Genomic DNA, 13,740 nt, shown 5'->3' on the forward strand with positions numbered 1-13,740 from the left:
GAAGCAGCTGCGGGGGGGACAAGACTGTCACACACCTCCTTCTGGAATGTGCCTATGCAGAAGAAATTTGGAGACGAATGCAGTGGTGTTTGTCGAGGTTCATCCCAAGCAGCGCCGTGACGCGGGACTCCGTGCTCTACGGCCTGTTCCCCGAGATGCACACCGAGACGAACATCAACTGTGCCTGGAGGATCATCGACTCGGTGAAGGACGCTCTCTGGGTGGTCTGAAACCTGTTGATCTTCCAGCTGAAGGAGGTGACCCCGACTGAGTGCTGCAGACTGGCACATTCCAAGGTCCAGGACTACGTGTTGAGGAACCCGCTGAAGCTTGGGGCAGCTGCCGCCAAGGCGCGGTGGGGAAAGACCACCGTGTAATGTCTGCCTGCCTAAGCATAGGGGGCCAACACAGTAAGGGGCTCCGCTGAACCCCAGCTAAATATGTGGATGGTAATCGTACAGACCTGTATATATGAATGATTACTCTGTCTCTGTATGCAAAGAATTGGAATGTTTACATCTGTATGGCATAGCCAATTGTACAGATCAAAATATTTTATGAATAAAGTATATGTTTGAAATAAAAAAAACTTTTCTTTCTCTACAACGGGACTGTGCGAACCCTGGTCCTGACCCGAAGACAGGGAAATGCCTGCAGCGTGGAGCTGGACAGCTACCTCAGCCCTGTGAGGGTCCAGCAGTTCGTGTTCACCACAGGAATGCAGATAGCTACCCCAGAGAGGCTGGACCAACAGCAAATAGAAACTGGTAACCTGAAAAACTGTTGAAATGGGGATAAAAATTGCCAGTATTAGTGTGCGCAGCATTAAATCTGCTATGCAATGTGTCTCTATGCTGGCCTTCCTGGCCAACGTTAAAGCCGACGTCCTGTTTCTGCAGGAGTGTGGGATACCACACCTCAGCAGCTACAGGAGATGGTCGAGCTCGTGGGCCCATGGGCCGTCAGTTTTGTCGGGGGCAACGATAGACACGCCTCCAGCCTGGGTAACCTGTTGCTAGGAGGCAACTTCACCATTTCCGGGTTAAGGAGGTGGTGGGCAGGTGCCTCCTCGTCTCTGATGTCATGTACAGAAACGCTCCCCTGAGACTGATTATTGTGTGGGTAAGAGTGAACGGTTGGCCGTCCTGAAGCAGCTTCCATTGTTGCTGGCTATGTCCAGGCCGGTCATTCTGGCCGGAGACTTCAACTGTATCATTGATGCGCTTGGACGATCGGGTGGGTGGGACAGTAAGCTGGACGCCACGTCCAGAGCACTGATGGAAACTGTTTAAGATGCCAAGCCGCATGACATCTTCAGCCCCCCTGAAGATGGAGCGCAGCGTAGATACACCTGGTCACGGGCAGAGGGTCTATCCGCTCCAGGATAGATTACCTGTTTGCGACCTGAACGTTCTCAGTCAGATCCACCGAAGTCAAGCCGGTGGTCTTTTCTGACCACTGCCTCCTGCTGGCCGACTGTCACCTGCAGAACGAGCAGCGGGCTGGCAAGGGAATGTGGAAGCTGAACTCCAAGCTGTTGACTCCAGGAAATATTGAGGAGCTCAAGAGGGACTACGCAGGTTGGAGAACCGTGAAGCCCCTGTTTGAGTCCCCAGCGGACTGGTGAGAAACAGTAAAAGGGAACATCAAGAGGTTCTTCATCCTCAAAGATGTTCAGGAGGCGAGAGAGAGGCAGGGAAAACTGTCCCAATTCCAGGAAAGTATGCAGAACCTGCTCCTGCTGCAGACGATGGGGGGTCTATGTCATGGAGGACCTCCAGGAGGTGAAGGGCCAGCAAGCCTAGCTCTTTGTTTCAGAGTCCTTCAAGGTAATCTTCCGGTCCAGGGTATGCTCGGTGGAGCAGGACGAGACGTGCTCACGTTTCTTCTTCCAGAAGGTGCACAAGGAGAGCTCCGTGCTCAGCAGCCTGAAGGAAGAAGATGGCTCGATACATCATCTCAGGCTGACGTCATGAGGATCAGCAAATCCTTCTATGCCAGTCTGTATGACGTGAAGCTGACCGACAGCATGGCCTCCCAGTCGTTCCTGTCCTCTATCACCGAGGTCTTAGACGACAGAACACGGGAGAGGCTGGACCAGCCGCTATCTCTGGATGAACTGACCAAGGCCCTCGAGTCCTTCGAAAAGAATAAAACTCCCGGAAGCAACGGCTTACCGGTCGAGCTCGATTCTGCTCTGTGGGACTTGATTGGCCAGGACCTGCTGGAGGTTTATGTCGGTATGCTTCGGGCAGTTACCATGAATGAATCCATAAGGAAAGGCATCATCACCTTCATCTACGAGCGGAAGGGGGAGAAGGAGGAAATCAGAAATTGGAGACCAATCTCACTATTGAATGCAGATTACAAAATTTTGGCAAAGGTCATCGCCAACCGGGTCAGGTCTGCTCTGGGATCGGTGATCAACCCTGACCAAACCTGTGCTGTAGCGGGCAGGAAGATCACTGAGAGTCTCACACTCCTCAGGGATACCATCGCCTACGTGCAGGCCAGGGGGGTGGACACCTGCCTCATCAGCCTGAATCAGGAGAAAGCCTTTGACAGAATACCACACATGTATATGAGAGATGTTCTTTCCAAAATGGGCTTTGGGGAGGGAATCTGCAATTGGATCAGACTGCTCTACACCAACATTGTCAGTGCAGTCTCAATCAATGGGTGGGAATCACATACCTTCCCAGTCAGATCTGGAGTCAGGCAGGGCTGCCCCCTCTCTCCTGCCTTGTTTGTGTGCTGCATAGAGCCATTTGCCGAGTCCATCAGGAAGGACGCGAGCCTGAGAGGGGTGACTATTCCTGGCAGCGGGAGCCTGCAGGTTAAGGCCTCCCTGTACATGGATGACGTTGCCAGTTGCCATTTTCTGCTCGGATCCGCTGTCCACGCGCAGACTGATGTGCATATGTAACTGGTTCGAATGGGCCTTGGAGGCCAAGGTAAACCGAGGCAAGAGCGAGGCCATGCTCTTCGGGAACTGGGCCGACCAATCCTTCATCCCCTTCACCGTCAGGACCAACCACCTGAAGGTGCTGGGTATTTGGTACGGGGGGGCGGCTGGGGCGTGCACCAAGTCTTGGGGGGAGGGTATCAAGTAAGTGAGGCAGAAACTGGGCAGATGGAAGCTATGGTCGCTCTCCATCGCGGGTAAAAACCTGGTCATCGGGTGTAAGGCACTGTCAGTATTGTTATATGTGACACAGGTCTGGCCTATTCCCAGGACCTGTGCCATTGCAGTCACCCAGGCCATTTTCCATTTTATATGGAGATCAAAGATGGCCAGGGTCCGAAGGAACTCGATGTACAAAGCTCTGGGCAACGGAGGAAAAAACACACCAAATGCCACCCTCACCCTGATAGCCACCTTTATGTGTGGCTGCATCAAGCTGTGCGTGGATCCCCGGTACGCAAACACCAAGTGTCACTACGTACTGAGGTTCTACCTGTCCCTGGTGTTGCCAAGGATGGACCTGACCTTGCAGCAGCAGAAAGCTCCAAGTAGTTGGATTGTTCCGTATCACCTGTTCTTCCTGGAGAAATTTATGAAGAAAAACACCTTTGACCACAAGTCCATCAGGAAGTGGTCAGCACGTAGTGTCCTTGAGACTCTTCGGAAAAAGGAGGGGTTGGATTCTATCGAGCGGTTCCCTGGGCAGGCTGTCAAAGTCATTTGGCAGAATGCCTCATCGCCAGAACTTTCCAACAAGCACCAAGACATGCTTGGCTGGTGGTGAGAAGGGCTCTGCCTGTGAGATCCTTTATGCATGCCCGGACTCTCTGCCGCACCGCATGCTGCCCTCGAAGTGGCTGCGGGGGGGACGAGACTGTCACACACCTCCTTCTGGAATGTGCCTATACAGAAGAAGTCTGGAGACGAATGCAATGGTGTTTGTCGAGGTTCGTCCCAAGCAGCGCCGTGATGCGGGACTCCGTGCTCTTCGGTCTGTTCCCTGGGACGCACACCGAGACGAACATCAACTGTGCCTGGAGGATCATCAAATCGGTGAAGGTCGCTCTCTGGGCAGTCTGAAACCTGTTGATCTTCCAGCTGAAGGAGGTGACCCCGACTGAGTGTTGTGGACTGTCACATTCCAAGTCCAGGACTACGTGTTGAGGGACGTGCTGAAGCTTGGGGCAGCTACCACCAAGGCGCGGTGGGGAAAGACGACCGTGTAACATCTGCCTGCCTAAGCACAGGGAGCCCACACAGTAAATGGGCTCCGCTGATGCCTCAGCTAAATATATGGATAGTAAACATACAGACCTGTATATACGAATGATTACTCTATCTCTATATGCAAAGAATTTGATGTATGTATGGTATGACCAATTTTACAGATCATCAAAACATTTTTATGAATAAAGTATATTTTTGAAATAAAAAAAATTCTTTCTCTGCAACTTGTTCCCAGCATCAAGCCGTTCAGTTATCTAAGAACCAATCACACAGTTGTTGATCGGCAAAAGAAAACTCCATCATTTTTAACTGGTCACTAGTCCTAAGATCAATCAACTTTTTGTTGCCAACAAACACTGCACAAATACATTCCTTTACTCCAAGAAATGCTGCTCCAAGTTACTCATTCAGTTGTTCACATGATGATACTGTCACGGGTGTCAGGTTGTGTGTTTTTGAAACTGCGGCCATTCTTTCTTAATTTTTTTTTAAAATTGCTCTTTCTCATTTCAATTTTAAAACACAAAATAATAAGGAATGGTCATAACAATCCATCCACCGCTCTACACACCTTCCTGGTTGTGCAATGTCACTCTCATAGTTACCCTCACCAAATGCCGTCCATTCACTGGATGAACTATTGGTATTCCTTTCACTTATGAATATCCTCTTTCCCATCTGACAGGAGAAAAGAGATCTCTAGCTTGTTTATAGCTCCATTCTGCCACTCGGCATATCCAGAATCATTTGCCACTGTTGTAGACCAACATCATTGATGCCATCTTTAAAAGGCCTTGGTGCTCCCAGACAAGCACTGTTAGTCTGAAGCTGCCCTGTACCTGACATTTCACCTGAATATGGCAGACAAGGTAAAATTGTCACCTCATTTTGTGAGCAAGGACCTGGAGGTCTTGTTGGTCAGGATAGCACAAAGGCGGGAAATACCCTTCCTGCAGGAGTAGGCCACAATCCCAGACCATGTCAGCCTGGCCCAAGGTTTATAGTCTGATGCATTCTCAGCTGTCTGAAGGAATGAACAATAATGCAGAAAGAAGGCTAATGAATTTTTGTACTCCACCAGTCTAAAGACCAGAAACGTCCCTCTGAAACCATACACTCAACCTCTCTCTGCTACTGCAGCCCTCTCAACCAAAGCTCAAGCTCCACCCCTCTCATTATTACCTGCAATATCTTCCCCATTCGCTGTCACCCATTCCAACTGCAGACAGCACTAACTCATACATATCCTCACTCACTTAGGACATCTTTCCAACTGGACCAAAAGTAACAGCTGTTCCACCTGTTTTCCTCTCCTTTAAAACCTGCCACTCTCTCATCCCAAGAGGAAACCTTCCCAAAATGGGTCTTCGCAAAAATGTGTTCAGTTCTGCAGAAAGGTTATAATGGGCTCAAACCATTAACTCTGCTTCCCTCTCTACACATGCTGACTGACCTGCAGAATTTCTTCAACATTTTCTGTTTTCGTTCTTAATTTTGAAACCTGTGTGCACCTGGCATATTATTTGAAAATATGTCCAGGGTGAGTGGTAGTGGTGGGAGTATCACCTTTCATTTCTTCATACTTTCCCATTAAAAACATGTTGTGAGGGATGTTAAAATCAGCGAATGGAGTTTTCTTTTTCCAAATCTAGGGATAAAAGTGCATTTTGAATTCACTTTATGTATAATTCTTTCAAAATTGAACTTAAAGTTCATTTAGAGTAAAGTCACCATATTCTTATCAGACCACAGGACTGCTGCTTAGAGAGAGAGAACTAGTGGTGGATTTACCTGAAGGTCACCATTTCTCAGGCAAAGGGAGAGTTGAAAAGGAGAGTCCTTCATGGTAACCTCAGCTGGTGCAGGAATCAAAGCCACACTACTGGTGTCAGCTTGCATTGTCAAACCAATCATCCATGCTACTGAGCTAAATGAACCCCAGCACATTCAGGATAATGCCATATTTATTACAGGGCTCTATAATAAATGTGCATCCTATTGCAGATGCCCTTGTGGAGTGATGGGTTAAGTGAAGCTACAGAGTGCTTGCATAAAGAGCAAGATCTTACTGCATGAGGTCTAATGGAAATTTAGCATGGGTCTGTAAAATTTCAGAAAGATGTTTCCTCTTATCGTCTCTTGTCACGCTCAACGATTGTTAACATTTACTCACCTGAGTAGAGATGAGCTTGCTACTGTTTTATTTCATTGCAGGTTGTGTACAATTCCTCTAAGCATTGGAATGTGATTTTTTTTCTCATAATATCTCCTCCATCCTTGACACTCCATCTTATGACCTTCATGATCGTGGTATTGAAATTTGCTGAGTCTTCGCCGTTTCAATGCAGGATAAATCCATGAATTGCCTGGAAGTGGAATTTGATGGTTCATCAAAATGATTTGTGCACCATCTGTTAGACTGTAAAAAGGTAGATAAAGAAATTGTATTAATAATAAAAAAAATGCGCTGTGTACAATTTCTGGTCTTGAGGATGAAATAAAAACGTGCATGATGGAAATCAGACAATGGCAGGTCAGAAACAAGCTGTCACTACACTTGGAAATAATACAAAAAAAAGAACATCACAAGATTAACAAAAACCAGTGCCCATGCCACACTCAGTTAAAGGGATCACCCCTGGCACTCAGCCTATTTGTTTGGTAAATTCATTTTGATATTTCCATATACCAAGAGCTGATCAGTACTGGGGTGACACTAACACAACGTATAATTGGCATTGAATACCTTTGTTACATTTAGATTTGACTATCTTGTTGTTCTCCTTACCATCTTTACATCCTTCAGCTGCCATATCATTAAACTCTTGCAAGTATTGCTGCTGGTATTCTAACTTATCTTCAGTTTTGTTCACCCACCATCCCTTGTCGCTCTGATTTACAATGCTTCCAAAGCTGTCTACTCTTTGTTCTTTACATAAGCCTTTTATTTTCAAAACTCTCCAACAATCCACCAGCCTTTCTACATTCCTCCTGTTCTAGAGTTTTGTGCAACTCATGTCTCCTTTTGGTTCAGGTGCCTAACTCCCTAGGTTTTAGATGTTGTTGTAATTCCATTCCTAAATCTCTCCCTCTCTCTCCATCTTGCTGCTCCTTTTTATACTCTCCTTAAAACCTATTCATCAGCCCAAATGTTTGGTGTCTTGATCTAATATGAGGAAAGAAGAGGCATATGTTTAAATATATTGCATTTGTTGATAGTTGCTGTTTTCTTTGTGAACCTAGTTGCAAGATTTCAACATAGTGCAGACACATTGATAGATGAAAATATTCAGCAGGCCAGGCAACAATTGTGAAGAGAAACAAAGACATTTCAGATTGTCATCAATCAGAAATATAGCGAAATCAAGATTCTTCACCCCTGATCTCGACTATAGTTCTTCTCCCTTGTTCATCCTGTACCTCCTCCTTTCCATTTGCTTAAGGAAATTTGCTTAAATCCATACTTCTCTTCAGTTTGGATAAAAATGTTATCTACAGGAAATGCCAGCTGTTTCTCTTCACAGATACTGCTGTGTTCAGGCATTTTTTTTTGTGCGTGGTACAGATTTCAGCATAGAGTCATAGAGATGTATAGCATGGAAACAAACCTTTCATTCCAAGTCGTTCATGCTGACCAGCTATCCTAAATTAACTTAGTCCTATTTGCAAGCATCTGGCCCATATTCTTTTTAACGATGTTCATTTTATCTCAGAAAAAGAAAAAGAAACAGGGATATGCATTATCGCATTGAAGAATTCACAGATCTTCTTTACAATTGATTTTTAAATACGAACTTTATATTCTTTACTTATTTTTATGTCTGGCCGAATTTAAATTTACTAGGTCACCACGTTAAAGCATGTTTCCAATACAGGGTCATGCTTCAAATGATCCAAGGTGGGATGGAGTCTGATGTCTTTATACCTTTAGGTCAGATGCTATGATACAATGACAATAATGTAAACATTTCCCACCATTGTATACTGACACGGGATTGTGAGGTATAACAAAACAGATGGTAGAAAATACGTAGGAGGAGACAGGTAATGGTGAATATCAGCTAGAAACTCCATGCAGCTTGAATACACTAGTCCACATTATCTGTGGGAATTTAGGGGCACAAACTTTTGGTAGATAACAAAAAACGTAGATGTCACCACAATATAAATTTCCAATTCAAAACGAAAGACTGATCAGCTCTGATGCCTTATTTGAAATAAATAAGGTCAGGTTTAGAGCTGGCCTTACATGCATGAGGACTCACACATAGTGAATCCATGGATTGTAGTGATTGGAACCATGTGAACTGTCTAGGCTATGAACTCCTTGATTGGGGTTGTTAACTTGGGCCAATCAGGAAGCTTTGGCTGACCAACATAAACAGAAGATGGCACGGTGGCACAGTGGCTAGCACTGCTGCCTCACAGCACCAGAGACCCATGTTCAATACCTGCCTCAGGTGACTCCCTGTGTGGAGTTTGCACATTCTCCCCATGTCTATGTGGGTTTCCTCTGGGTGCTCCGGTTTCCTCCCACAATCCCCCAAAAAATGTGCAGGTTAGGTGAATTGGCCATGCTAAATTGCCCGTAGTGTTAGGTGAAGGGGTAAATGTAGGGGAATGGGTCTGGGTGGATTGCGCGTCAGTGTGGTCTTGTTGGGCCGAAGGGCCTGTTTCCACACTGTAAGTAATCTTCTGACACTGATTTTAAAAGAAAACGATAAACAGAAGATTATAAACCGGAGAGTCAGAGGTTCAGAAAGGAGAAAAAAAGAAAAAAACAAGAAAAAGTACGAGTATCACAGGTTCTGTTAAAAAAAAACAGAAGATTATAAACCGGAGAGTCAGAGGTTCAGAAAGGAAAAAAACAAAAAAAAAGGAAAAAAAATAAACAGAAGATTTAGAACCTCCTCTCTTCAGGGGATTGACTCTGAACTGGTTGGGCATAGCCGGTGTACTGTGCACAGGTAAATCCAGTGTGACTTGGTGATGAGATATCGGCCTCTGTGCAGTTATTTCACAGATAACGAGGAGTACGTGTACCTTTCCTCTGAGCTTCTTACTCCCTCAATTAGAATGCTTTCCCATGTTTTCTAAACCTGCACCGGCATGAACAGTTTTGCCAACCACATTCATCTCACTCTTTAGAGTAATAGAGATAACAGCATTGAAACAAACCCTTGCGCCATTTTGCCAGCATTTGGCCCACATCTCTCTAAACCCTTCCATTTCATGTACCCATCCAGCCGCCTTTTAAATGTTAGCATTGTACCAGCCTCCACTACTTCCTCTGCCAGCTCATTCCATACACGCATCACCCTCTATGTGAAAAGGTTGTCCCTTGGGTCGCTCTTAAATCTTTGCCCTCTCATCGTAAATCTATGCCCTCTAGTTTTAACTCCCATACCCGGAGAAAACGATCTTAGCTATACACCTTATCCATGCCCCTCATGACTTTATGAACCTTTGCAAGGTCACCCCTCAGAACCTGCCACTCCAGGGAAAATAGCCTCTCCCATATGCTCCAAACCCTCCATCCCTGCCAACATCCTTGTAAACCTTTTCTGAACCCTTTGCAAGTTTAACAACATCTTTTCTATAGCAGAGAGACCAGAATTGAACACACTGTTCCAAAAGTGGCCTAACCAATGTCCTATACAGCCGTAAAATGACTTCACAATTCCTATGCTAAATGCACTTACCAATAAAGGCAAGCATACTATTTGCCTTCTTCACTGTCTTATCTACTCACGACTCCACTTTCAGGAAACTATAAACCTGCACTCCAAAGTCTCTTAATTTTAAGGTTCTGAGGAATGTTGCCAAAATAAGTGTATAAGTCCTGCCTGATTTGCCTTTCCAAAATGCAGCACCTCACATTTATCTAAATTAAACTCCATCTGCCACTTCTTGGCCCACCAGCCCATATGATCAAGATCCTGTTTTACCCTGAGGTAATCTTCATTGCTATCCACTAGTCAATAATCAAGAATCAAGAGTAGCTTTATTTATCTGATACAACTGATACAGTAAAAATGTTTTTATAGAAAAATGACACTATACCTCCAATTCTCATGTCATCTGCAAACTTACTAGCCATAATTTCAATATTCACATCCAAATCATTTATATAAATGTCAAAAAAGCAGTGGACCCAGCACCGATTCTTGTGGCACACTGCTGGTCACAGATCTCCAGTCTGAAAAGCAACCCTCCGCCACCACCACCCTCTGTCTCCTACCTTCAAGCCAGTTCTATATCCAAATGGCTAATTCCCCCATATTCCAGGTGATCTAAGCTTGCTAACCAGTCTACCATGCGGTAGCTTGTCAAATGTCTTACTGAAGTCCATATAGATCACATCCACTACTCTATTTTCATCAACCCTCTTTGTCATTTCTTCAAAAAACTCAGTCAAGTTTGTGAGACACAAGTTCCCACGTACAAAGCTAAGTTGAATATCCCTATTCAGTCCTTGCATTTGCACATACATGTAAATCCTGTCCCTCAGAATCTCCTCTAAAGATTTTCCCACCACTGACATCAGGCTCACCAGTCTATAGCTCTGTGGCTTTTCCTCACCACCTCTCTTAAATAGTGGCACCTTGTTCGCCACCCTCCAGTCTTCTCACCTCATCTGTGACTATCGATGATACACATATCTCAGCAAGTGGCCCAGCAATCTCTTCACTAACTTCCATAAAGTTCTTGGGTATACCTGATCAGGTACTAGGGATTTATCCATTTTTATGCATTACAAGATGCACAAAACCTCCTCCTCTATAATATGGACACTTTTTGAGATGTCACAATTTATTCCCTCAAGTTCCCTAGCTTTCACATCCTTCTCCACAGGAACCACTGATGCAAAATACTTATTTAGTATCATCTCCTGCAGTTCCACACATAGATGATCTTGCTGATCTTTAAGGGACCCTATTCTGTATCCAGTTACCATTTTGTCCTTAATGAATTTGTAGAATCATTTTGGATTCTTCTTAACCTTATTTGCCAAAGTTATCTCTTGTCCCCTTTATTGCATTCCTGATTTCCCAATTAAGTATACTCTTACTGCTCTTCTACTCCTCTTGGGATTGACTTGGTCCCTGCTGTCTATACACAACCTATGCTTCCTTCTTTTTCTTGACCTGAACATAAATTTCTCTAGTCATCCAGCATTCCCTACACCTATCAGCCTTATCCTTCACCCTAACAGTAACATATTGTCTCTGGAATCTCATTATCTCATTTTTGAACTTCCAATTTTCCAGCCATCCCTTCCCCAATCAACTTTTGAAAGTGCTTTCCTAATACTGTCAAAATTGGCCTTCCTCCAACTTAGAACGTTAACTTTTAGATTAGGTCTATCCTTCTCCACCATTATTTTAAAACTGATAGAATTTGATCACTAGCCCTAAAGTGCTCCCCCACTGACACCTCAGCCACTTGTCCTGCCTTATTTCTCAAGAAAAGGCCAAGCTTTGCTCCTTCTCTAGTAGGTACATGCCCATATTAAATAAAAACATTTTCTTGTACACACTTAACAAATTCCTCTCCATCCAAACCCTTAACAGTACAGCAGCCCCAATCTATGTTTGCAAAGTTAAAATCCCCTAGCGTTACCACCTTAATATTCTTACAGATAACGGAAATCTCCTCATAAATTTGCTTCTGAACTTCCCATTGATTGTTGAGTGGTCTATAATATACTCCCTTACTTTCATTCCGGGAGAAAAGATCCCACATTAGGATGGAAAGATCAAAAATAGGTGGTGAAATCTACCTGCTCATTTCCTGTGAGGAGATGATCCTCACCACAGTGGGATAGGGCCATGATGGTTCATGTGGTGTTACTAAGATATCCATCCCCTGGCAGCTAAGTAAGATTCATTATCAAATTATGTACTGTTTTTCCATTACAGCATGTATTCCTCATATGCCTAAACCGCCAGCGTTATTTTATTACTCATGTTGTCTCTCTTATCTGCAAGTATTCGTGGCAACTTCATGATCACTGGCCTGAAGCGGACAACCCTTCCAGCCATCAACTCTGCCCCTACCTTTGAGGAAGAACCACAGATCCCTCAGGGGATGCAACTGACAAGTTGTTTTACGTACCCTTCACCAGCTCAGATATGGGCACCTCCTCAAGTATGTTACTAATATAAAGTCAGAAGCACATTCTGGTGAGAACATCGTTGCCACGTCTGCTCGACTGGTCAAAGGAAAAATGCCCCAGGCCACTGGCAATGAGAGGAGTGACCAGTTCTGCCTTACCAATAGCTATGCTTTCCATAGAACCAACACTAACATAAAACTCTATCAATATTGAGGAAGAGAGAGCAGATGTTGTGAGGACTTCCATCAATTTGTCATCACAATTTTTATTAAATAGCATGACCCTCATAGAAAGACCAAACTATTCGCCTTCATCTGCAGTTCAGATTATCGAAGTAATACTGAATCTTAGTAACAACAAAATAATCATGCTCAGTGATGGGTGACTTCACACAACTGAGTTCCATTGAACAAAGTTCATAAAAATGTCCTTTCTGTGTTGTTTTGGCCTAAGTTGCTACACTCGAGGATGCTTTAATTGCTGTTCGGTCTGAAGAAAATCTGTAGTGCTCTGTCTCTCACAGATCCCCATCACCCTTCCCATAAACTCAGTGCTCCCTCCAGTTGTCCGGAGCACAAATTCTGTAGATCAAGCAGCACCCTCTGGCTGAACAGTACTGGCCCAAAGCCATTGACATATCCTGCATGGAAACCTGATGTGGAGAGGTCATTGTATAGTTTTCGGTGGCCCAAATAGAAGATTGCAAATTGTCTGGTCATCATGAAGTGATGGTCTGACTCCGTCTCTGGACAGAATATGACACTGCCACCTGTCTCTCATCTGTTCAGCATTCCATGGGGGACAGGTGACTGTGGCTCTCCTGCATCTTAACTGAATCAATAGACAATATTGGCACAGTGGCACAGTGGTTAGCATTGCTGCCTCGCAGCGCCAGAGACCCGGGTTCAATTCCCGACTCAGGCGACTGACTGTGTGGAGTTTGCACGTTCTCCCCGTGTCTGCGTGGGTTTCCTCCGGGTGCTCTGGTTTCCTCCCACAGTCCAAAGATGTGCAGGGTCAGGTGAATTGGCCATACTAAATTGCCCGTAGTGTTAGGTAATGGGTAAATGTAGGGGTATGGGTGGGTTTCGCTTCGGCGGGGCGGTGTGGACTTGTTGGGCCGAAGGGCCTGTTTCCACACTGTAATCTAATCTAATCTAAAAAAAAAACAATAGACAATAGACAATAGACAATAGGTGCAGAGTAGGCCATTCAGCCCTTCGAGCCTGCACCGCCATTCAATATAATCATGGCTGATCATTCCTAATCAGTATCCTGTTCCTGCCTTATCTCCATAACCCTTGATACCACTATCTTTGAGAGCTCTATCCAACTCCTTCTTAAATGAATCCAGAGAGTGGGCCTCCACTGCCCCCTGTGGCAGAGCATCCCACACAGCCACCACTCTCTGGGTGAAGAAATTTCTCCT

General features: G+C 44.9%; 1 long non-coding RNA gene across 1 annotated transcript in view; it reads right to left on the minus strand.

Annotated features, from left to right (window-relative positions):
• LOC122549540 overlaps positions 1-13,740 on the minus strand; it is a 62,179-nt gene that overhangs the window by 11,687 nt on the left and 36,752 nt on the right. The window contains exon 2 of the long non-coding RNA XR_006311562.1: positions 6,366-6,611. This is a non-coding gene — a long non-coding RNA (uncharacterized LOC122549540). The remainder of the gene's footprint in view (positions 1-6,365; positions 6,612-13,740) is intronic.

This window comes from Chiloscyllium plagiosum, chromosome 4 (assembly GCF_004010195.1).
Source record: "Chiloscyllium plagiosum isolate BGI_BamShark_2017 chromosome 4, ASM401019v2, whole genome shotgun sequence".
Taxonomy (NCBI): domain Eukaryota; kingdom Metazoa; phylum Chordata; class Chondrichthyes; order Orectolobiformes; family Hemiscylliidae; genus Chiloscyllium; species Chiloscyllium plagiosum.